The sequence below is a fragment of the Leuciscus leuciscus genome, assembly GCF_965113295.1.
Source record: "Leuciscus leuciscus genome assembly, chromosome: 11".
Taxonomy (NCBI): domain Eukaryota; kingdom Metazoa; phylum Chordata; class Actinopteri; order Cypriniformes; family Leuciscidae; genus Leuciscus; species Leuciscus leuciscus.
Genome location: NC_138735.1, coordinates 31,130,802 through 31,157,886, shown reverse-complemented (window position 1 = coordinate 31,157,886; position 27,085 = coordinate 31,130,802). Strand labels below are relative to the sequence as shown.

The following is a 27,085-nucleotide window of genomic DNA, read 5'->3' as shown; positions in this document are numbered from 1 at the left end:
AACTAGGGGTTAAGTGTCTTGCTCAGGGACACATTGGTGTCTCACAGTGGATTCCAACCCGGGTCTCTCACACCAAAGGCATGTGTCTTATCCATTGCGCCACCACCACCCCTTATAATTCTAAATATAAATCAGTTCTCTAAAGCAGACATGATATACAGCGAATCCCACAGTCATTTGAAATATAAATTTTAATTTGAGAGGAAACGGCTTTGAATTTGTGTCCCACCCCTGAGACTGAAGCTCAATATCAGCGTCTGTCAGTCAGACTGTTCATCCAACATCTCTGTCCTTCAGTTTCACTCATTCCCAGTAAAGATGAGGACACACACACTGATCTTCTGCTCTCTGCTGCTGCTCCTCAACGGTGACACTCACTTTCACTGCATTTACTACTTTACATTTACTTGTTTAAAGATCATTCATTTATTCTGCTGATTTTCTTCTTGTTGTGTTTCAGAGTGTAGAGGACAGATCACCGTCACTCAGAGTCCCTCAATAACAGCAGAACAACCAGGAGGAACTGTGAATATCAACTGTAAAACCAGCAGTGATGTGTACTTTAGTGGGAGTGTGTACTTATTCAGCTGGTACTTACAGAAACCTGGAGAAGCTCCTAAACTCCTGATTTATTATGCAAACCGCCTCCAGTCAGGAACTCCATCTAGATTCAGTGGCAGTGGATCTAACAGTGATTTCACTCTGACCATCAGTGGAGTCCAGACTGAAGATGCTGGACATTATTACTGTCAGAGTTATCACAGTGGTAATGTGTTCACACAGTGATAAAGAGTCGTACAAAAACCTCCGTCAGTCAGAGTCACAGTGACTGAACTGAAACTGCAGCTGCTCAAACACTCTCACACTCAACAGTGAAGAAACACAAAAATGAACTTAATGTCACTAATAAGAAATGATTTTGATAATTTTTTTAGATAATTGTTGGTTTATCTATTCTCATTGTTCGTGTATTTTTATAAAGCATGATTATTTTTTCTTCCTAATCATACAAATTTATTTTATTTTCTACAATAAATTCAGTAATTCATTCAAGTGGCCAATTTCATGGGGAACTTTTGGCAGAACTTTGTGAGATTTTTTTTTTAAAGTTTTTTGCTGATAAAGTGACAGTTATTCGTTCATCCTTCACTTTACAGCTTCCAAATCTGTCCTTTAGTCCGTTTTTCCTTCATAATTTTCTGCATGTCTCTTTAAATAACTGTATTCAATTCTGTAAAAATAGTGGCCTACTGGTTAGGGCTTTGCCCATACACAAAAGAAATATATTTGAAATACATTTTCAGGATATATTTAGGAATATATGCAAATATTTGAAATTGGCCCAATAAATATATTTCATACTTATATTTCATATATTTTTGTTATATTTCAGAATATATTTCAAAGTATTTTTTTCTGTATGGGTCCCCAAAAGTGTCAAAAATATATGTGGCATATATTCCAGATACATTGAAATATATTCTGAAATATAACACAAATATATGAAATATAAGAATGAAATATATTTATTGGGCCAATTTCAAATATTTGCATATATTCCAAAATATATCCTGAAAATATATTTCAAATATATTTCTTTTGTGTATGGGTGGGCTTGTAACCGAAGGGTTGCTGGTCCGATCTCCCATGCCCACATCCACAGCTGAAGTGGTCTATCTAAAAAAAAAAATTGAAAATGTGTTGTTTGTTTGTGAAAATGTTAACTTTTTAAATATCAAAATATATTTCAAATGAAACAATTTGCAAAAGTTAAAACATATATGAACATATATGTAAACATATATGAAAATGTATTTACATATATTTAACTAAAATATATTTATTGGGCCACTTTCAAATATTTGCATATATTCTAAAAATATGTTTTGAAAATATATTTCAAATATATTTCTTTTGTTTATGGGGCTTCCTGCCCGGCCTCTTTTTGCTTGTCGTCCCCAGGTTTAAACTATCTACTGTGGGTGGTAGGGCTTTTAGTGTTGTAGGCCCTAAGCTATGGAATAAACTGCCTACTAATCTTCGTGCCATCGACAACCTCCAGATCTTCAAATCAGAACTTAAAACTCATATATTTACCATGCTCAATAAATAATCTTCAATTCTATTTCTCTGTCTACCACTCTCTCACCTTTATTTTATTTTACATACTTTGCCGAAATGTATATGTTGCTAAAAAGGCTTATATGTTTGTTATCTCTGACTTATGTTCATTATTTGTAGTGTTTGTTTGTTTCCATCTGCTTTTCTGTGTGTTTGCTTGATACAGCCTAATAAGCAGATTGCTATTCTACTATTTGTATTATTTTGTGAAGCGACCTTGGGTTCTTGAAAGGCGCTATAAAAATAAACATATTATTATTATTAATAATAAATTCAACTGTAAAGTAATAGTGTCATTATTCAGCTTAAATGAGTTCAGTGTTGATGCAAGTTAGTTAAATAACAGTTTTAAATGTTGCAAAGTTCATCAGTTATGAAGCAAACTCAATTAAAGTATAAAGCCAAACATATATATTATAAAATGGTATCGTGATGAAGTGAGGTTTTAAAGTTCACACTTATTGGCGAATCATGATGATTACATGATATATTTGATGTTGTGTTTGACAGGATGAGAAGAACGAGCTCCTCCTGAACTTTCATTTAGAGCCTCATTTAAATAAAAGATTTCTCCATTTGCATATTGATCAGATCTTCAGTGTGTGAGAGTGTTTATAGTGCTGTGAGTTTAACACTTCATCACTGACACACACAACAATCTTCATCAACATGACCTTCATCATCATCTTCATCTGGACTCTCACAGCGTTTGCTCAAGGTTTGTGGAGCACAAGTTTGATATTAATTCATTTATTCAAGTATATTGTCAAAGTTTTGAGTGTATTTTCTTCTTGTTGTGTTTCAGAGTGTAGAGGACAGATCACCGTCACTCAGAGTCCCTCAATAACAGCAGAACAACCAGGAGGAACTGTGAATATCAAATGTAAAACCAGCAGAGATGTGTACAATGATGGGGATGAATATTTGTCCTGGTACTTACAGAAACCTGGAGAAGCTCCTAAACTCCTGATTTATATTACAAACCGCCTCCAGTCAGGAACTCCATCTAGATTCAGTGGCAGTGGATCTAACAGTGATTTCACTCTGACCATCAGTGGAGTCCAGACTGAAGATGCTGCACATTATTACTGTCAGAGTTTCCATTGCAGAACAAATTCTAATAATGTTTGTGTGGGTGATGAAGTGTTCACACAGTGATAAAGAGTCGTACACAAACCTCCGTCAGTCAGAGTCACAGTGGCTGAACTGAAACTGCAGCTGCTCAAAGGAGGATCTGAAATAACATCGTCACACTTGCATCTGAAATAAAACCATCTAAATTAAACTCTTTATTAGATTATAGAGGTCAGAAATAAAAGCATATGTTGAGAGAAACAACTAGACAAAGTCCACCAGTGTCCCTGCCCTTACAGAACAAAAATATATGGGAATATACTGCAAAATATAATGCGATATATTACATAATACATTTCCATATATGAGAAACTAGTGCTTATATTTTTCAATATACTGCAATATATGCACTGACCATGGCTATATATAAATAAATATAAAATATTATTAATTTTTGTGCACATATATTGAACATACATGTTCCCATATAAATGTAAATGTATGTTCACACACACACACACACACACACACACACACACACACACACACACACACACACACACACACACACACACACACACACACACACACACACACATTCACGGAATGAGTTACAACAGATTTCTAGTTCAGTATTACTGAATTTAAAATTACATACATTATGGTATATTGCATATTTTTCAATATATGAAAAGCGGCAATTCCTTATGTATTATTCAATATATTGTAATATATTAACACAATATATTATTCTGTATATTTTCAAATATTCTGTTAAACCATTTAATATATTGATCGTTCATGAATGGAAAATATATTTTCTTTTCATAAGGGTGCCAGAGACTCAGTGGTATTGGTTTTAAATTCCTCATATTCATATCTTTAGGGAGAATAAAAATATGCTGGAAACTGACGGACGGACTGATCTCTGCACAGCTTTGAGATTGTGTGCTCTTCTAGATCAGTGATATGACTGAGATCTATATCAGCCGTTCGCCATATTGGATCTGTCAAATACAGTCAAGAGCAAGTTACCTGTCGACTGCATCTGAAGCCTTTTAATAAAGTTTCATGAGAACTAGTGAATATAATCACTGTGGGATATCGATTAAAAAGCACAAAGTTCCATTAGTTGCTTTATTTGAGACTCAACATGTGGATCAAGATGTGGTTATACTGTAAGAAACAACTATAATACTGACAAATTACAAGTATAAAAACATCAAACACTGATCAATCTCTTTATAAACTACAGGCAGGTTCTGCTCCTTATCAGTCAGTCAGTACAGTATCAGCTTACACTGTATAAACACACACAGTCCTGTATGAACACACACCAGTGAAGGCCAGCGCTGCTCTTAGACCTCGACTCTCATCCTGATGATCCAGCAGTTCATCCGCTCAAAGAAGAGGATCACTGACAGATAATGAAGATAATCACTGACCTCTACTGGCTCATTCCCTTCAGAACAACCTTATTCACATGTATGAAGATCTATATCTGCACTAGACATTAGCTCATATTCTCACAGCATTTAGTTGATCATTAATAAGATAATTCTCCATATGGATATTGCTTATTGAGTTATAAAAACACAAAGAAGCGCATTCTCACCACAATGCGTTGATATTTTAGATGAAGATGCATTGATTTGTTAGTGTGAGTGATGAACAGCATCATGAAATTGCAAACTGGTATTTCTTACCATATCATTTTAATATACTAAATGATGAAAACACTGGTTTCATAGAAAAACTGTCTATTTCTGCATTGATCAATAATTCAGATACATATCTAAGCCTCTCCCTCCTATTGAGCGCTGGAATTATTACTTTATTTATACATTTATTTATGATTTCCCTTTTCTAACTTTAGTTAGAGTGTAATGTTGCTGTTTGAGCATAAACAACACCTTCAAAGTTACTGTTACGAACTGCTCCGAGAAGAGAAGGTTGAGGATCCAAATGCAGTTTATTAGAGTAATCCAAGATCCAGGCAAGTGTCATACACAGGCAGTCCATACAAACACACAAATCCTGAGGGTAAGACAGGAACGGGAAAACCAGGACACGGGCAGATATCAAGAACCAGGAACATAGACAACAGTGGAAACGCTCAGAAAAGCAGTGTAACAACATACAAAACTTATTGATCCGAATTATTGATCAATGCAGAAATAGACTGTTTTCTATGAAACCAGTGTTTTCATCATTTAAGTACATTAAAATAATATGGTAAGAAATACCAGTTTGCAATATCATGATGCTGTTCATCACTCACACTAACAAATCAATACAAAGCTCCTAAACACACTCAGACCCCACACCCACAACAACCAACAGATACACAACATGAACACACGGATCGATGAACTGTGACAAGTTGTTTTTGTGCTAAATTTTTCTTCAAAAACATTCTTGCACACATTTAGATTGTGTGGATCTTATTTCAGCAAATTATCTCTCATTGTTCCATCGATCCCCAGCCTGAGTTACAACATGACAGGGTTATGTCTCAACAACGACCTCTTTGTGTTTGACAATAACTCACATAATCTGTGATTGTGTTGTACATGTCCAAGTGAGTTATATTTCTAGCAGACAAATGTGGAAACCATGTCTCAAATTTTGAGAGATATAGAACAAACAAGCACTGAGTTACCGATGCTCAAACAACAGGTGTTTCTCTCCTCCCCGTCTCTCTGCTGAACGCAGCTGTTCTCCACTATTACAGTCAATCAAGAACATTTAGTGTCTTCATCAAATCACTCATTATTGTGTTTTAGCTCAGCCCAAAATAATGCAACAAGTGAATAAACATCTATACAAAGCTGTTGCACAAACATAATGTGAGTGTTTCTTCTGTCTTCAGGTAAATGATGTGGAGTGTGTTTGCATATTGATCAGATCTTCAGTGTGTGAGAGTGTTTATAGTGCTGTGAGTTTAACACTTCATCACTGACACACACAACAATCTTCATCAACATGACCTTCATCATCATCTTCATCTGGACTCTCACAGCGTTTGCTCAAGGTTTGTGGAGCACAAGTTTGATATTAATTCATTTCTTCAAGTATATTGTCAAAGTTTTGAGTGTATTTTCTTCTTGTTGTGTTTCAGAGTGTAGAGGACAGATCACCGTCACTCAGAGTCCCTCAATAACAGCAGAACAACCAGGAGGAACTGTGAATATCAAATGTAAAACCAGCAGAGATGTGTACAGGGATAGTGATGGGGATGATTATATATTCTGGTACTTACAGAAACCTGGAGAAGCTCCTAAACTCCTGATTCTTTATGCAAAAAAACTCAAGTCAGGAACTCCATCTAGATTCAGTGGCAGTGGATCTAACAGTGATTTCACTCTGACCATCAGTGGAGTCCAGACTGAAGATGCTGGACATTATCACTGTCAGAGTCGCCACAGTGGTAATGTGTTCACACAGTGATAAAGAGTCGTACAAAAACCTCCGTCAGTCAGAGTCACAGTGACTGAACTGAAACTGCAGCTGCTCAAACACTTTCACACACACACACACACACACACACACACACACACACTCACACACACACACACACACACACACACACACACACACACACACACACACACACACACACACACACACACACACACACACACACACACACACACACACACACACACACACACACACACACTAAGAAAAGCAATATGATCTTATAATAAGCAATAATATCATTATATTACTATATTATATTAATATAAAAGTTTGAGCTTGGTCACTCTATGACAGCTTTGATCATGATTTTTCATAAGTCATTTTTCTCCTGTTATTTTCAGTCATTTGTGAGGAAATTCAGTCACGTGGATATTTTTCAATCTTTCACCATATTTTTGTTTTTCTGCATTTATGATTTTTCCTCATTCTTCTTTCTAAACTGAATCACTGCATCATAAAGATGTTCTGCTTGATCAGTTTAATAAGTCTATCGAATAAGTCTATGAAGTTCATCCTTCATATATTACTGTAACAGCATCACAAAACACATTTACATTTATATAATTTTAATTAATATCTTTACATAGAATTTTAAAATTAAAGACGAGATTACCAAACAGGTACAGTCCACTATCAAAAAAGAATAATAATTTCCCATTTATTTTATATTTATTGTGTAATTTAACAGTGCTATATATAACAGCCTTTTCAAACACTGGATCAATATCAACATTTCATACTGATGTTTTTATGTGTGCAATTTAACACATCCATGTATAGTGGAAATTTATTTATTATTTATATTAAAGATTAAAGTTTGTTTATGTGTGAATATAGTGTGGGTTGTGATGAGCCAACATGTAACTCATAAAGATGAAATCTTATTAACAAACTGACTAATGAATCCATAAGCAGGAGAAACTGTTCCAGTTCAGAGCGTTTCAGTTGAAGATCTCATTTGCATTGTCAGGTTTAGTGATTGTGACGGTCTCAGAATAGAGCAGCTCGTCTCCAGTGACCATGTTCAAACCCCAAGAGCTTCATTTCACATTTACTGCTGAATGCAGCTGTTCTCAACTATTACAATTAGGGGTGTAACGAGACCCTTATGTCACCATCCTGAACTCACAATACCATATTATTGCCATACTCCATCAAAATGGTAAATTTGGTTTAACATTGTGTGTGTAAATGAATAGGCTTGGACTTGGTGCTGATAACCCAATGCACAGGACAATAGAGACACCAGAATAACAATATTCATGATTCTGAAGCTGAAAATACTGAATTATTTCAGACGAATATGCTTGATGTCTCTGACTAGATATATCTAAAATAATGTAGGCCACTTTTTACTGGTAACATCAGACATTTGGCATTATCAGGACCCACAAATATTCCCCCATTGCATTATTATACATTATTTTTAACATTATATACAGTAGTTTAATGTAGTAGTGACACGAAAACCCTGTAAACTTCCTAAACTTTCATTTTGGGTGAATAATACGATACATATTGTCACTATCCACTGTAATTATTGTTCCACCCCTAATTACAATCAATCAAAAGCCGCTGAAACTTTAGTGCAGGACTTTGAAGGAACGACACACTGATCAATGATGCAGTCCAACACAAATGTGCGCTTGCGTTCAGATGAAGCTTTATTGAATGAACAGCAATGGCAGCACATTGACAGACTGCTTCAGTATTGAGCTGTAAATCACGTGACGCTCAGATACGCTGGTCTTCACTGGAGAAACATCAGCACTCGGAGCTCTTGAGGAACGAGGCCTCGTGAGCAGCTCCGGCATGTGTTCCTCTGCAGACGAAGCGCTCTGTGTCTTCCCAGCGTGCTTTGCTGAGGCTCAGGACGCTGCTGCGACTGTAGAGACCGTCCCGCTCGCTCTCTGCGCTGGTCTGAACCCCCTCGGTGACCTCTGACCCGTCCAGCGTCCAGCTCACCGTCGCCCCCTGTGGAGAGTAAGAGCTGAGCAGGCAGAGCAGAGCGGGGGGGTCTCCAGAGATCAGCAGAGAAGAGGGAGACAGCAGAGACACGGAGGGAGACACGGAGGGACCCGCTGGAACACACACACACACACACACACACACACACACACACACACACACACACACACACACACACACACACACACACACACACACACACACACACACACACACATTCATGAATGATCATTTGATTTTAAATACAAGTTACATTTTAAATGATCCACAGAATGAGTTTGAAAAACATTGTCCAAGTAAATTGATGATTATATTGTGATGTCGTTATAAGATCTAGAAAACTAATTTAAATGATCATTTCAATATTAATTGTATTTTGAAAATATTCTGCTATTCAGAAACTCACAATCATAAACATCAGCAAATTTTATCGTTTAAATAATTAATTTTCAAAATGCTCTTTAACTGAGTTTCTTTCTGTCTGATGAAAAAATGATATTTATGTTGTCCACATTATACAACTTTTGTTTCATGTGTTTAAAAAAGCCCTTAATAGTTACATTTACCAAGAATTATAGACAAAATTATATATGAAGAAATTATTGAATAGATTCTAAAGTATCTGCAGTCAATACATGACATGAACTAAATGTTAGCAGTAATAAGATGTTAAATTATTTGTGTAAAATGAAAAATGACATTTAAAAACATATATGAATTATAAAATTTAAATGAAAAAATATACTCATTTGATTTTTCTCAGAATTAAGTTATAGAACATTTTAATCTCAATCAAATAAAAAAAAAAACATTGTCCACATGAAAAGTGATTAATACATTGTGATTTATTCATAAGATTTTGAAATCAAATTTAAATTATATTTTCAGTATTAACTGTATTTTTACAAATATTCTTCTAATTGTAATTTTCAGCCCTTTTCAATTATGATTTTTTTTTATTCTTCTGTTAAGACACAATCATAATCATCTGCAAACTTAATAGTTTAAATGATTGATTTTTAAAATGCTCTTTAACTAAATGTCTCTTTGTCTGATGGTCATACAGTAAAAAGCACAATCATTTAATCTTTACTGTAGTTTCACCTCACTGCTTTCATTCATAGACATTATCCTGAGTTTAGTTTCAAAACATTCTCCATTTAATCAAAATTGACTATTACTAAATGTACACTGTAAAAAAATTTTTTTTTAAATTGTAATTTTAATAATCAAAGACTAAAAATGCTATGGTAAAAATGATTAATTGGTAAATGGTTTGATCCTTTGCTGTATACAGTGAAAACTAATAGATTTAACTGGACATTTCATGTAATTTTACAGTTCTGTTAAATTTACCGTTTTTGAAGTGAAAATAACAGGTCTGGCAAACAAAGCTGCCTTTTTCTTACCGTAAAAGTTACAGATTTTGTATATATACTTACAAAAATATGATATATATTCCGTTCTGCATTAATTAAAATGCTTAACTGATTTTCAAGAACTTCTCTGTCCAGGTGCGATATTAGCATTTGATTGTGATATGAAGATTTAGAAATAATAATTTACATATATTATTTGTATTTTGAAAATAATCACCATTCAGGAGACTTCCTTGTAAACAGAAATAAAAGTAAAGTTAGTTTAAATAATTAATTTTAACAAGTTTATCAACTAAATTTCTTTTTGCCTGATGATGACAATGATGACATTTATTTTGTCTTATCCAACTTTTATGTCAAATTAAATACATTAAGAAATAATAGAAAATATTGCAATTAATTAAAATAAAATACAATATAGCACACATTATGTGTGAAATTACTAATTTAATTATTATCATTTTGAATGGATTGGAATGTAAAAAAAAAATATGGAATATCATCAAATGTGACATTCATAATATAGCAGGCAAAATTAAAGAATTAAATGCATGTAATCAGTAAAAGTAATAAATTTTGACATTAAATAAGATTTGAAATATAAGTAAAGCTTTTCAATAAAATGCTTTTTATTTTAATAAATAAGGAATATTTTTGCCAAATGTTCTTAATTTACCTTAACCCTCCTTTTAAAAACACACACATCATATGTTTTTATTAGATAATTTAAGAAAGACTTCAGTTCCTCCACCGAAAGTCCACCACAGTGTTTCATTCTAGAGAAAGATTCGTACAAAAACCTCTGTCACACTCAAACGAACACACACTCCAGCAGAGAAAGAGACCAACGACACACACACACACACACACACACACACACACACACACACACACACACACACACACACACACACACACACACACACACACACACACACACACACACACACACACACACACGAGACTCAACATCAGGATTATTGAACAGTCTCATAATTTCTAAATGTCTCTTAATGCATGAAAACTATTAAATCTAAATAAATAATATAATCAGAAAGACTCTGATCTTTACCAATTTTAACTGGGAGTTTCTAAATGATAATTTTGTCAATATCACATTTAATTAAAATTAAATGAAATGTTAGCATACATTATATGTGAAATTACTAATGCAAATCATTAAATTAAAAAAATCAATATTCCTTGAAAAGAAAAAAAAACAGTAGACTATATCACCAAATATGGCATATTTATAATAATAATAATAAAACAACATGTAAATACATCAATTGGTGAAATCAATCCATAAAATAGAATTAAATGTGACAATAAATGAGATTTGAAATTAGGTTAAGCTTTTCAATAATACATTGTGTGATAAATTAAGAATATCTTTGGCAAATAAAAACCTTAAACCTTCTTTTAAAAAACACACATCATACAGTTTCATTAGATCATTTAAGAGATAATCTTTAAAAAAAAGATGAAAACATCTTTATGATGAAATATAAGCTTATAGTAAAATCTTCAGCCAGATTTAGATGGTCATTCTCTATTGGATGACCTTTGACCTGTTATACAGTATCATGGATGATATAAATCTGCAGCTCAGGTATTAAATTCTCTCAGCATCAAAGTCTGAATGAAACTGATCATTAAAACAGTGTTTAGAGCGAGAAGATCGACCCAAAATAACATGAAGTAAATCATGAGTTTCTGTTTCTGAAAATGATCCACAGAAGTTTATTAGCAAAGACACTAAAAGACAAAACAGTGTTTCTTCTGTCTTCAGGGAAATGATGTGGAGTGTGTTTGCATATTGATCAGATCTTCAGTGTGTGAGAGTGTTTATAGTGCTGTGAGTTTAACACTTCATCACTGACACACACAACAATCTTCATCAACATGACCTTCATCATCATCTTCATCTGGACTCTCACAGCGTTTGCTCAAGGTTTGTGGAGCACAAGTTTGATATTAATTCATTTCTTCAAGTATATTGTCAAAGTTTTGAGTGTATTTTCTTCTTGTTGTGTTTCAGAGTGTAGAGGACAGATCACCGTCACTCAGAGTCCCTCAATAACAGCAGAACAACCAGGAGGAACTGTGAATATCAAATGTAAAACCAGCAGAGATGTGAACAGGGATAGTGATGGGGATGATTATATATTCTGGTACTCACAGAAACCTGGAGAAGCTCCTAAACTCCTGATTTATTATGCAAAAAAACTCTACACAGGAACTCCATCTAGATTCAGTGGCAGTGGATCTAACAGTGATTTCACTCTGACCATCAGTGGAGTCCAGACTGAAGATGCTGGACATTATTACTGTCAGAATTTGCATTGCAGAACAAATTATGATAGTGATTGTGTGGGTGATCAAGTGTTCACACAGTGATAAAGAGTCGTACAAAAACCTCCGTCAGTCAGAGTCACAGTGACTGAACTGAAACTGCAGCTGCTCAAACACTCTCTCTCTCTCACACACACACACACACACACACACACACACGCACACAGTCTAGAATGAAAGGCATAAAGCGGTGCAGAAGAGCGACTGAAGCTGATGTGGAGTCGAGCCATTTCCTTTATATCTGGTTTTCTCCAGTTTAAGCGTTAGAGAGTTAGTGTATTTTTATTGTACTTTTCTTTATTTTTGTAGCTTAGTTAGTTTCTCCCTAATAGTCCGAGGGTTTGTGTGTGTTGTTTTGGCCTTGCTCCCTCTTGAAGTCTTGAAATCCTCCACATTTGTAGAATAAAACTAGTGTTTGACATTGAGTTGTTTTCGGCCGTTGTTAAAGCACTGGTGTTGGGAACTGAAGCTCGCTGTCTCCACACATCACTCCATCTATTATAACTTTATACTTCATTTCTACAAATATAAACCTTTTTACTCCTGAAGTATCAGACAGAGCTGATCATTAAGAGAAATACTATTAAGACCATAACCATCTTTACAGTGTTAACTGACAAACATTCAATGTCTCGAATTACACTCAAGAAGAAACTGAACAAACTGAGAGTGCGTCTTTTCTACAGTCAAACCAAACATTATTCAGACACCAGATATATCATTTTTATATTTTTTTTTTACTAGTGTGTGCAGGACACTATAGTTCATTTATGTAAGTGAGGATAACAAAATAAAGTAAACCGTGACATACACCCAATAATTCTTCATAAAGTGGAAATGATACATTTTATAAAATATTTGGGACCAGAAATGATTCAGACACTTTGACCTGAACATGTTTTGCTCAAAATTATCTGACATTATCAAGATGAATTTGTTCTGACACGGTTTAATATTTGTCATATTTTATTACCATTTTCTAAACTATAGCGGATAAACTGATAATGTGAGAAATGTTGAAGGTGTCTGAATACATTTTGGTTTGACTGTATATAATTCTATAAAGTATATCATCATCAGTTTGGTGCCGCTGCTGAAAGTGAACCAGTGAAATAAACTAATAGACCATCAGAAGAAAAACCTCCTGAACGCTTCACTAACTGAACTTCAGATCAACTGAGTCTCACATCTGTAACATCTGTAACATCTGTCCTTCTGTAACATCTGTCCTTCTGTAACATCTGTCCTTCTATATCAGCAGATCAAAATTTGGTGATGAACAGCGACGTTTCAATCCAACTACAGTAAAAAAAATATTCTCACAACAGATGAATATATATACAGTATATATATATATATATATATATATATATATATATATATATATATACACACAGTGGTGGTCAAAATTGATGGCACCCCTGATAAATATGATAAAAAATGGCTGTAAAAAATAAATCTGCATTGTTTATCCTTTTGATCTTTCCTTCAAAAAATTCGCAAAAATCTAACCTTTCATTGAAGTAAAAGAATTGAAATTGGGGGGTAAATCACATTATGAAATAAATGTTTTTCTCCAAAACACGCTGGCCATAATTGTTGGCACCCCTAGAATTTTTTATGAGAAAAATATCTCTGAAGTATATTCCCATTAATATTTACCTTTTTTTAGCACAGCAGGGTGAGGAACATGAAATTGTCCAGCTATGACTTCTTGTTTCACAGGAGTTTAAATATGAGGAAACACAAAGGCCAAATTCCCTTAATCATCCATCACAATGAGTAAAACCAAAGAATATAGTTCTGATGTGCAGCAAAAGATTGTTGAGCTTCACAAAATAGAAAGTGGCTGTAAGAAAATATCTAAAGAATTGAAAATCCCCATTTTGACCATCAGGGCAATAATTAAGAAGTTATAATCAACTAAAGATGTTACGAATCTGCCAGGAAGAGGACGTGTGTCTATATTATCTTAATGGATGGTGAGGAGGAAAGTTTGAGTGGCCAAAGACTCTTCAAGGATCACAGATGGAGAATTGCAGAGATTAGTTGAGTCTTGGGGGTCAGAAAGCCCCCCTAAAAAAAATGTATCAAACAACCCCTACATCACCACATGTTGTTTGGGAGGGTTTCAAGAAAAATCCTCCTCGCTCCTCCAAAAATAAACTCCAGCATATTCAGTTGTCAGACACGACTGGATCTTCAAAAGGGACCGGATTCTGTGGTCAGATGAAACTAAAAAAAGGGCTTTTTGCCAGCAAACCCAGCAGATGTGTTTGGTGCAAACAGGGATGAAGAGTACCCCATGCCTACGGTTAAATACACTGCTGGATCTTATATGTTGTGGGCCTATTTTTCTGCTGGAGGTCCTGGACATCTTGTTCAGATACATCCCAGCTAGACATTTTTTGTTCTAAAAATGTTCTAAGAACATTAGCATGTATTGTTCTATAAATGTTTTCAGCGGCTAGTTTTATTTTTGTTCCCAGAATGTTGTTTTAAAAGTTTGGAGAACATTCTTTTAAAACATTATTAAAATGTTTAGTAGTAACATTCTTTTAACATTATTCTCTAACGTTCTTAGAAAGTTTTCAGCGGCTAGTTTTATTTTTGTTCCCAGAATGTTGTTTTAAAAGTTTGGAGAACATTATTTAAAAACATTATTAAAATGTTTAGGTGTAACATTCTTACAACATTATTCTCTAACGTTCTTAGAAAGTTTTCAGGGGGTGTTTTTATTTTTGTTCCCAGAATGTTCTTTTAAAAGTTCAGATAACATTTTTTTTACAACATTATAAAAATGTTTAATAATACTATTGTTAGAACATTATTTCCTAACGTTCTTATAACATTTTCATTGAGTAGTTTTATTTAAGTTCCCAGAATGTTCTCCTTAAAGGTATAGATAACATTCTCTAAGAACACTCTAAAAATGTTTTCCTGATCCCCCCATAACTGTCACTCACGCTCACGAGTCACGACCAGAAGTCAAGACTAAACCAATTCACCTTGGTGGTGGTGACCAAGTAATCGTTTTGTATTACCTATTTTTATTAGCCATTCAGACCATTCAGAAAAACAAAAATGTGCAGGAAATATAGAGGCCCGTATTTATAATATTATGAATGAAATGTGCGTTATCTGGAAGAAAGTCGAGGTGTGACTGATAACTTCGATAACTATATGGATCCCCCCCTTGTCCGTTCCATTTGGGAGAGACTCAGAGGTGAACTGTCATCCGCGCCCGCGCCTCCGCGCCCCGCCGCCCCCTCCCCTTTCCCCGTCTCAAACAAACAGCTTCTGTGCACCTGCGTGAAGTTGGCCCCCCACCCAACGCAAAACGTCGTCAAACTATGCTCAATCGTTTGTGCTCCGTTTGTGCTGGTTTGTGCTGTAAAATTTTTCGTTTGTGCTGTTTCAGTTTTGTAGATATTAAAAAAAATATTTTTAGGTCATTCTGAGGTCACTCAGCCCCCCCACATGCTCCAAATTCACCCAAAATAGTCTCGTTCGTTTGTGCTTTGTTTGTGCTTGTTTGTGCCGGTGAAATTTTCGTTTGTGCTGCGTCGGGTTTTAAAATATCAGAAATTGAATTATAGACGATGACGTCACCAGCCCCCCCACATGCTCCAAATTCACCCAAAATAGTCTTGTTCGTTTGTGCTTCGTTTGTGCTGGTTTGTGCTGTAAAAAGTTTTGTTTGTGCTGCTCCGGTTTTTTAGATATTAAAATAATATTATGTGGTCATTCTGAGGTCACTCAGCCCCCCACATGCTCCAAATTCACCCAAAATAGTCTCGTTCGTTTGTGCTTCGTTTGTGCTGGTTTGTGCCGGTAAAATTTTCGTTTGTGCTGCGTTGGGTTTTAAAATATTATACATTCAATTATTGTTGATGACGTCACCAGCCCCCCCACATGCTTCAAATTCACCCAAACTATGCTCAATCGTTTGTGCTTCGTTTGTGCTTCGTTTGTGCTGGTTTGTGCTGTAAAAAGTTTCGTTTGTGCTGCTTCGGTTTTTTAGATATTAAAATTATATTTTTAGGTCATTCTGAGGTCACTCAGCCCCCCCACATGCTCCAAATTCACCCAAAATAGTCTCATTCGTTTTTGCTTCGTTTGTGCTGGTTTGTGCCGGTAACATTTTCGTTTGTGCTGCGTTGGGTTTTAAAATATCAGAAATTGAATTATAGATGATGACGTCACCAGCCCCCCCACATGCTCCAAATTAACCCAAAATAGTCTCGTTCGTTTGTGCTTCGTTTGTGCTGGTTTGTGCCGGTACAATTTTCGTTTGTGCTGCATTGGCCTTTAAAATATTAGACACTGAATGAAAGCGAATTATAGACGGTGACTTCACCAGCCCCCCACCTGCTCCAAATTCACCCCAAACATGCTCAATCGTTTGTCTTCGTGTGTGCTGCAAAACGTGTATATATATATAATTTTTTTTTTTTTTTTTTACAGTAGCTAGTTGAAGTAACAAGGTAAGACCGAAACGGATTAAATTAATCAAAAGTGAAAAAATTATCAAAAATTTAATTTTCCACAAAAAATATTAAACATAAAAAAACACACAAATAAAACACGCAATATTTATTAAAATAATACAAAATACAATACAAAATAAGAGCCTTTCTTAACTGAGCAGTGAGCACCAATAATAATTGAGCACAAAATCAACATCTTATGATTTCTAAAGAATAATGTGACATTGAAAACTGGAGTAATGATGCAGAAAATTCAGCTTTGACATTACAGGAATAAATTACATTTGAATTATATTAAAACATTAAAATATTAATTATATGAAAATATCTATTTATAGGCTAATCATTTTTCTCAATATCAGCAGCACTCCCAAACTGTAATACATTAGGCCTACAGATTACTTTATTACTTTTATTTAAAGGTAATTATTTACCTTACAATAAAGGCTGTCTCAGAATTGTAATGCATTAGCTACTCCAGTTACTTTCACCAAAATAACTACAGAAGTAGAACTTAACATTTCTAAAACGACTAGGGCTGTGTAACAATATGCAATATGAAACCGAAATCCCGACGCTCCATCCACGAACCTGTGTTGCGGTGTGAGAAGGCAGAATCGCGACACACCCCTTCCAACTCCAGAGTCCAGATCCAATGCTACTACATCTTCATATCACTATTATTTGAAGTTAACATTATAAAATACATAGACTTACACCACAAAAATAGCTGTGGATAAATTCTTTAAAATTGGTCAATTCCAGCGTTATGGACGTGACATTTGCAAGTCAAAACTTGAAGTATAAATTATCAGAAAATGCACTTAATACATTGAAACGTCTGTTATATATCCATAGGCTTCTCCCTTAATAAAGGAGTCCAGACATTAGAAAAATATCAGTCTACTCATGCGTTTTATATTTATGAGGGAAATAGCATGTGCGTAAATTTTTTTTAGTAATTCTATGAATTACACTGCGCAAACCAAAAGTAGTACTAGCCAGCCTACCGGATGAAGAAGCGTTGTCTCTCTGCAGAACATAAATTATTCATTTAATTTAATTTTTCGTGTTTGCATTTATGAGGAAAAAACAATGTAACGGACGGAGAACTGCGTTACGGACTGACCGCTCTAAAAACGGCACTAAAAGACTGCTTTAAAACTTTCACAGAGACCTCAAACAGAAAGCACAAAGCCTTTCTTTAAGGTGAAATTCGTTTTGTATTAATTGTATCTTAATTTTAATCATTGTTTCATCTACCAAATGACAGGATTTAATAGGCAAAATAAGAAGTAAATAGGCCTATATCAGACAATAGATAATCAGGACATAGAGGCGCCGGCGCCTAAACTGCAGTTGGTCTCATAAATGAACCGAAACTCAGCGCCTAGGCCTACTTGCATCACAGACATGTCTACTTTTAAACAGAACAATTCAAAACGAAAGAAAACAGACTGCTCTCTGCGTATGTATGAAATGTGCATTTCTCTGTGGTGCGTTCACGAAGATGCAGGCTGGTTGAAGTCACCGTCATTTAATGGGCTGGTGAAGTCACCGTCTATAATTCGCTTTTCATTCAGTGTCTAATATTTTAAAGGCCGATGCAGCACAAACGAAAATTGTACCGGCACAAACCAGCACAAACGAAGCACAAACGAACGAGACTATTTTGGGTGAATTTGGAGCATGTGGGGGGGCTGGTGACGTCATCGTCTATAATTAAATTTCTGATATTTTAAAACCCAACGCAGCACAAACGAAAATTTTTCCGGCACAAACCAGCACAAACGAAACACAAACGAATGAGACTATTTTGGGTGAATTTGGAGCATGTGGGGGGGCTGAGTGACCTCAGAATGACCTAAAAATATAATTTTTATATCTAAAAAACCGAAGCAGCACAAACGAAACTTTTTACAGCACAAACCAGCACAAACGAAGCACAAACGATTGAGCATAGTTTGGGTGAATTTGAAGCATGTGGGGGGGCTGGTGACGTCATCAACAATAATTGAATGTATAATATTTTAAAACCCAACGCAGCACAAACGAAAATTTTACCGGCACAAACCAGCACAAACGAAGCACAAACGAACGAGACTATTTTGGGTGAATTTGGAGCATGTGGGGGGCTGAGTGACCTCAGAATGACCACATAATATTATTTTAATATCTAAAAAACCGGAGCAGCACAAACAAAACTTTTTACAGCACAAACCAGCACAAACGAAGCACAAACGAACAAGACTATTTTGGGTGAATTTGGAGCATGTGCGGGGGCTGGTGACGTCATCGTCTATAATTCAATTTCTGATATTTTAAAACCCGACGCAGCACAAACGAAAATTTCACCGGCACAAACAAGCACAAACAAAGCACAAACGAACGAGACTATTTTGGGTGAATTTGGAGCATGTGGGGGGGCTGAGTGACCTCAGAATGACCTAAAAATATTTTTTTAATATCTAAAAAACTGAAACAGCACAAACGAAAATTTTTACAGCACAAACCAGCACAAACGGAGCACAAACGATTGAGCATAGTTTGACGACGTTTTGCGTTGGGTGGGGGGCCAACTTCACGCAGGTCTTCTGTGCACGGCATCTTCTCAGCAAGCAGGGGCGCCTGCAGCTGCAGGGGGCGCAAATTTGCCAATTCCCCACACAGTAAAATGATAGATAATACAAAACGCAGATTTGTATTTTTCTTTCTGCTCGTGCCGGCGGTGCCGCCCCCCAAAAATGCCGCCCCGGGCAATTGCCCGGTTCGCCCGTGCCTAAAACCGCTACTGCATGCAACAGTGTAAACAAAAATAATACAAATACATATTAAGATCACAAGCAATATTGACTTTGAAAACTTTCAAAATTAGCCAGCCTAATTATTAATCAGAAATTAATTAGATTAGTTTATTTAAAAGTATAAATATGATACCTTATGAGTATCTATTTTGTTTCTGTAATTTAAAACATATACTTAATCCATTATATACATGTTAATAACACAACTAGAGGCTAAATTATGTGAACAAACTACAAACTTGGCTTGATAAAGTGTGAACCTCGAACTCAGGTCGCCTTGAGCACAGCTGCAGCATGTCACAGCACTGCCCACGATGCTTTTGCTCTGACGTAACAGCTCATTTTCATCAGTTATATTGTCTATGGATTATTAGGCTACATTTCTTACAGATTTCTGCTTGTTTTAAATCAGATACAGATAAAGTAGCACTGCATTTGAATGCATTGGCGATAGAACAATTTCTAGTGTGATTTAATCATACCTGTGAATCGTCTCTTTGCTATTAGCTAAGCTGTAAGTTTTAGTTACTTCAAAAGCAGAAAGAAATATATGCTATAACTTCTGTTTCTTATTGAGAAATCACAGGACAGTGTTGACACTAACTTTTTGTGCTCCAGTAGGTTTCTGTGTGCGCACAATCTGCACGTTAAACGTGAGCTACTGTCTGTGCATATGAAAGCTTGTTTCCGCCATGGAATACAATTTTTAAAAAAGGTAATTGCGACTCACAATAATTCAAACTTTTTTTTCTCAGAAGTGCGAGATATAAACTCGCAATTGGCCATTTGAAAGTCAGAATCACAGGATAAATTAGTAAAACCTGAGAAAAAAAAGCAATTCTGGCGTTTTTTTTTTTTTTTGCTGTCTTTTCTATATGAGAACATTAATGCACTTCATCAATACAGCCGCTCTGAGAGTCACTTCAGCAGCATTTTAGCTTCATTTGAGAAAAACTATCATCATATCATAAAACACAGAGAGACTCAAAGGTCTACACGGCAATCCGTCAAATAAAAGTTTGGTTTAACCTTTGAAGAACGTTTTGCTTAAATCATTACATTTTAAATAATTGGTTATAGCAATTTAATTAAACCATTAAAATGGAATCAAGAAAACAAACAAAAAAAACTTTTGGGAGATGCCAGAGCGAAGTAGTCCAGTGATAATTAACAGGCAGCCATGGTTAATGCAATTTGCAAAGACCCGCCCCCTTTAGTTACTGTCGCTATGTCCAACAAGTCATGGCGCTCTCACGCCACACATCATGTTTCACGCAATGAAAAATACATTGCGGATCACAGAAAAAACGCTGAAACGTTTAAACGCCGAGACAAGACAGAGCAGGTTACTTTTGATAACAAAGTCTCAACATTTAATTTGTGTAATTTTTGTAGAAATTTTTTTTTTTTTGTAAAATAAAAATGTAAAAAATAAATACCTGTCAATCAAACTCCCTCGAAGGGTGAATTCTGAGGGGAGTAAAAAAGACAGCTCACAATTCTGATATTTTCTTGCAATTGTGTGTTCCTGCCTCACAATTCTGAGAAAAAAAAAAAAAAACTGTAATTTTACTGATGGAAACAGACAGTAAAAAAGTGGACTTCAAAGATTTCTTATTCTGTAGCTCCCTGTGGGATTTTTTTGACAAGTCCATAAAAATGCATCCATCCATGATAAAAGTACTCCACACGGCTCTGGGAGGTTAATAAAGGTGAAAGGTGAAGCGAAGTGATGCGTTCGTGTAAGAAACATATCCATATTTTATATTTTAGGGCTGGGAATCGATTAAAAAAAGTAACTGATTATTTACACAATTTGCTGTAATTAAATGCAATTAATTGCATTTCCCCCAAGCTTGTAATCATCAATATTTAAACTTAGAATAACCTCATTAAACAACAAAAAGGAAAAAAGAAACAGAAAATAGCCCTGTATTCAAATAATATTAAACATCAATATATCAATATATTATTATTTTCAATAATCAATCAACATAATCAATTTAACAATTTATTATTATATATTTTTTTTTTTTACTAATTATCAAAATAAAACATAGTCCTACAAAGCTATTATTACAAGAGCATCAGAGCAGGTAATTTTACCATTGTTGCCAGCATGACTATACCAGCTCAGTAGGGCTATTTCACAGAAGTCTACTACTGAGAAATTTCACGTTATTTGACTTTGCTTTTCCAGTGCATGATCGGTACATGATTGGAGCGTTTGGGCCGTTAACGACAGAGCAGAACGCGCAGCGCAAACACAGAGCAGAACATTGAGCAAAGAGCTCAATGTTTGCTCAGTGTTGTGTGTGTGTGTGTCAGTGCGCCGACACACACACACGGAATGGAGAGCGCGGCGCGGAAAAGACCTGTTCATGAAAGCTGCGCGAGAATAAAACCTGATTGCCGAACACGGAGGGGCGGGACGACATATTTTGCAGCCTTTTCCGCAACAGGAAGTCATTAAAACGAGGCAAAAAAGTGCTGCGTTAATTGCGTAATTTTTTTTAACTCGTTAAGCATCTCAAATTAATCGCGAAGATTAACGTGTTAATTCCCCCAGCCCTACCATATTTATAACTTTATCGACTTAAATAACTAGCTTCCAGCAGACAGCCATATGCAAGTCAAATTACGCCCAAAGAGTTATAGAGTCAACACATCGATACGCATATGCGCCTGCAAGGCTACGCTTCGGCCGCCATTATGCGTCTATGCGTAGCAAAATGTGTCGTCCCAGTTTTTGATATGCGACGCACCGTTGTATGCAATACTATGCGTTGTTGGTGGGGGCAAAACTGCAAGTTGCTTGCGTCCGACGTGTAGACTATAAAAGGCTCTTGTCGATGTATGACGTAGGAGTAGCATAAGCTTTGACGGCTCTCGCGGTTCAAACAAACAGGGCTAGGCAATAAATTCAAGCTCCTCCCACATTTCTCTTTATATGATTCTCTTTAATGATAATTTTTCTAAAGATCTCTGTGGAAAGAAAGTCAGATATAAATCTGACTGGGACAGATATAAATCTGGCATGAGGGAGAAAAAAAGAGATAATTTTTATTTTGGAGTGCATTGTGCCTTTAAAATTGATTTCGGTTTTATAAAATGCAGTGGATACTTACTAGTGATGGACTTGTTTCTCTGTTGGTGCCTGTTCTGCTCCGTAAACATTGGTCCAATGCTTGATCTTAAGAAAATTTAAAAAGTGTGTTAATGTGTGTTAACAGACTATTGATCTGGGTGACATAGGACCATTTTTTATGTTTTCCTTAAGTGTTAGGCTATATAAATCTGGAGAACCCTTACTAACATTAACCATGGTTTTGCTACACTAACTAAATGGTAATAAATTATTGTAATCAATCCACCATAAAAACATTGTTTCTACAGTTTACTATAATAAAAACCATGACTAATTTAGCAAAGGACCCTGGGAACATGTCCTAAAAAGAACAGCTCATCCAAAAAATAGAGTTCTCTCGTTACTGGTACTCCATGTTGTTCCAAAACTGTATGAATTTATTTTGTATAACCTTAATTAAGATATCTTGAGAAATGACTTCACTGTTTTGTTTTTTTCCATAAAATGGGTTCCAATGTTGTTTTATTCCCAACATTCTTGTGTTTCACAGAAGTAAGTCATACAGGTTTGAAAATAATTTCATTTTGAAAGGACATTTATGTATAAAGACACAATGTTCTCAGTTCCCTCATTGTAAAGCTCCTATGCTGAGGTTTATTTTTATTTTTTTCAAAATGTTGCAAGTAAAATGTTCTAATTGTGTTAACTCGTCACATTAGAAGAACGTTTTATAAAGAACATTCAACATCTCATCTCTCAATGATATCCTCAAAACATTTTTCTAATGTGACAGAGAGAACATTCTTCTTTTGTTTTTATGAAACATTGGGACAATGTTATATTGAGATCATTGTACAACTTTAACTTTAGCAACATTCCCAAAATATGCTCAAAATGTTGCAAGTAGAATGTTCTTCTTTTGTTATCATGAAACATTGGGACAATGTTATATTGAGATCATTGTACAACTTTAACTTTAGCAACATTCCCAAAATGTGCTCAAAATGTTGCAAGTAGAATGTTCTTCTTTTGTTGTCATGAAACATTGGGACAATGTTAATGTGTGTTAACAGACTATTGATCTGGGTGACATAGGACCATTTTTTATGTTTTCCTTAAGTGTTAGGCTATATAAATCTGGAGAACCCTTACTAACATTAACCATGGTTTTGCTACACTAACTAAATGGTAATAAATTATTGTAATCAATCCACCATAAAAACATTGTTTCTACACTTTACTATAATAAAAACCATAGTTAATTTAGCAAAGGACCCTGGGAACATGTCCTAAAAAGAACAGCTCCTCCAAAAAATAGACTCTCTATCGTTATTTACTGGTACTCCATGTTGTTCCAAAACTGTATGAATTTATAATTTATGATAATTTAAGATATCTTGAGAAATGACTTCACAGTTTTGTTTTTTTCCATAAAATGGGTTCCAATGTTGTTTTATTCCCAACATTCTTGTGTTTCACAGAAGTAAGTCATACAGGTTTGAAAATAATTTCATTTTGAAAGGACATTTATGTTTGGGTCAGCTAGGCCCGTAAACTCATATCAAGAAGACAGGTAAAATATTGTCTGGAGGGTTTGGACCAGTGTGCCTTTGAGCAGAGTTTACATGTTCTGCCCATAGACTGTAAAAAAAATAGGTTCTGCCTCTATTTCACATGTATTTTACTAGACAATACTCACCGCAACTGAAGATCGTGTGGCTGGATAATATTTATTCCCAAAATTCCTGGATAATGGGAAACACACACATACAGCAATATTAGCTATTTGTATTTACTTACTAAAAGAGACATTTGCAAAAGCTTGCAAAATTTTACTCACCAGCTCAAAAACATATTATGATGATGACTCATCATTTTGACGGTTGGCCGATATCCCGCGATCAACAATATTCAAAAGTCTAGTTCTCTTACGAGAGGTTCTCTCGTACTTGCGTAAGTATCTTACGCTAGGGGAAAACCTCTTTTCCTCGAGATATTGAAGCCAAAAATTATCCTTAATTTTGCAATAATGTAAAACGCATTGCAGCAGCATGCAGACATGGGCGAGACAGCTCGCGCGCCCATAGGCTGCTCTGCGGCAACTGCACCAGCCTATCGACAGAGGCCCCTCATGACGTCAGGACCAATGAGGGTGCTTCGCGCCCATTACGTCATGTCCCGCCGAAAGCGGGTGGGGCTAGGGCTATAAATACGGCCCAGAGAGGCTGGTTTGGTCAGTTTTTCATCTCTTCAGCGGGCTCACGCATCGCTGGATCCTGAGAGGAAGCCGCGCCGTCTGACTCAAGCACCCAGCGGGATTTATCTGCATCTGAAGCTGCCGGTCGACAACTCGCCGCCTTCAGTCGCCGTTCCTGCTGACGCTTTCCGGCGTACATATCCTTTTCTCTGTTACTGTGTTTTGTGTATGTGTGTGTGTTCGCCGCCGCGACACACACTCTCATTGCACTAAAAGAGCCGGGCATCTTTTTCAAGACGCCCCTTTCCCCCCCCAACCCGCAAAACTCGCCGGTGCGCCCGCTTGCCTTGTCTGCTTGGAGGATGATACCTGCTCTCCCTCTGTTCAAGCCGCGCAAACCGCGCCGTTCACAGGGGATGTCAGGAGCGGACGGTCACGGGGCTAGCTTTCTCTCTCCCTCTGTTCGAGCCGCGCAAAATGCGCCGTTCACAGGGGAGGCTGGAAGCGGACGGTTGGGGTTAGTTTTTCTTTACGTACAAGAAAGCTACCCTGCCTCTGCGCCCCATTCACGCGTCAATCAGAAGAAAACATGTTGACGCTGTTATATGCTCGTGCATCTAAAAGCCTTTGTTTTCCCCCCCTGTGGCTCAGTGGCGGAATCTTTGTTTTTTCACACGAGAGACCGGTGTTCGAATCTCGGTCTAACGGCAGATTAATTATGCCTCCAATGCTTCGCTCTGTCAGTTCCCTGAAATGCGACTGCAGATGTGCATTTTGCAGCCAACGAGCGCGTTGTACAACCCGCTCGCCTGCACCCAAACACCGTTTCTATGGTTCCCGTGCGCCACTGGCGAAAGGAGAAAATAGTGTTAATGTCCCGCTGCGGCCGGGCCGAATTCTATTTCTCATTCCCCTCTGAAGTTCGGGCGACTGGAAATGTCATACTGCAGTGAGCGAGCCTGTTGTAAGGCACGCATGCCTGCAAACAAAAGCCAGCATGTTGACGCTCTCTGTTTCTATGGCAACTTCTCGCTCGTTCAGTTCCAGTAAATGCGACTGTTCCAGTGTATTCTGCAGTAAACAAGTCGGCGACACAGCCCGCTTGCCTGCACACAAACGCCGCTTTACGGCTACCCAGATAAATCCCATAGAGTGTATTCTCTGGTGTTCCGGCCACGGCCGATGGTGTTATGAGTGTAGACAAAATGCCCACTGCCTGCCCAGTGCTCATTCCTACACAGAAACACAGCCCGTCGCACAGGGCTCGCGCACATGAAATCGACCCAGATCGATTGCGCATTAAATGTGGTAAATGTGCCCACTGCCCAGTACCCACAAACACTACGTTCTGCATGTCTCAAGGTTTCTGTAAAACGAAACCAACATGCATTCGCTCTGCTCAGGCAGACAATGCTCTCAGTGTTGTAAATGTGCCCGCTATCCCGCGCCCACATTCACACATAGACATGACAGGTCTTACGGGACTCGCCCAGCCCTCCCCCTCTCGGTTGACCACCGCAGAGGAGTCGAGCGCGGGCAATCTGCCCGCTGTTATCAGCGCGCCCCCTGCCTCAAAAGTCATAAGCGCGACGCTTATGTTGCAGCACACTGAAGCCCCTCTGTCGCTGAGCGACCAGAGCGCGCTTCGCATTCAACCCCTAGCCATTCGTGCAAACGCATGGGCAAGGCTACCTGGGGTTTCGAAGTGGGTGCTAGACATTATAGAAAGAGGCTATTCGCTACAGTTCGGTCGACGCCCGCAACGCAAAGCGGCGCGAATCGATACTACGGTGAAAAAGGAAGTAGCACACCTACTTCGGGCCGAAATAGCGAAGTTACTGAGCAAAGGGGCTATAGAACCCCTATCACAAGCTCAGAGCGAAGGGGGCATGTACAGCAGATATTTTCTGGTACCCAAAAAAAAAAAAAAAAAAAAGACGGGGGTCTCAGACCCTTTTTTAGATCTAAGACGACTAAACAAAGCACTTCTGAAACGACGGTTCAGAATGCTCACGACCAAGAAAATCCTCTCGCAAATTTGCCAAGGGGACTGGTTCATGTCGATAGATCTGAAAGACGCTTATTTTCAAATACAAATAGCGTCACGTCACAGGCGATTTTTGAGA

General features: G+C 36.8%; 1 long non-coding RNA gene and 1 gene segment (V, D, J or C); one reads left to right on the top strand and one right to left on the bottom strand.

Annotated features, from left to right (window-relative positions):
- Positions 1–213: 213 nt before the first annotated feature.
- Positions 214–27,085, top strand: part of LOC309508960 (immunoglobulin kappa variable 4-1-like) — a 112,539-nt gene continuing 85,667 nt past the window's right edge. Inside the window, exon 1 of the V gene segment in view lies at positions 214–367.
- LOC309509848 lies at positions 21,094–24,693 on the bottom strand. Its single transcript, XR_014210092.1, has 4 exons — positions 24,603–24,693; positions 24,462–24,507; positions 22,803–22,867; positions 21,094–21,215 (listed from the first exon to the last, which is right to left on the bottom strand). It is a non-coding gene; the product is annotated as an uncharacterized lncRNA (long non-coding RNA).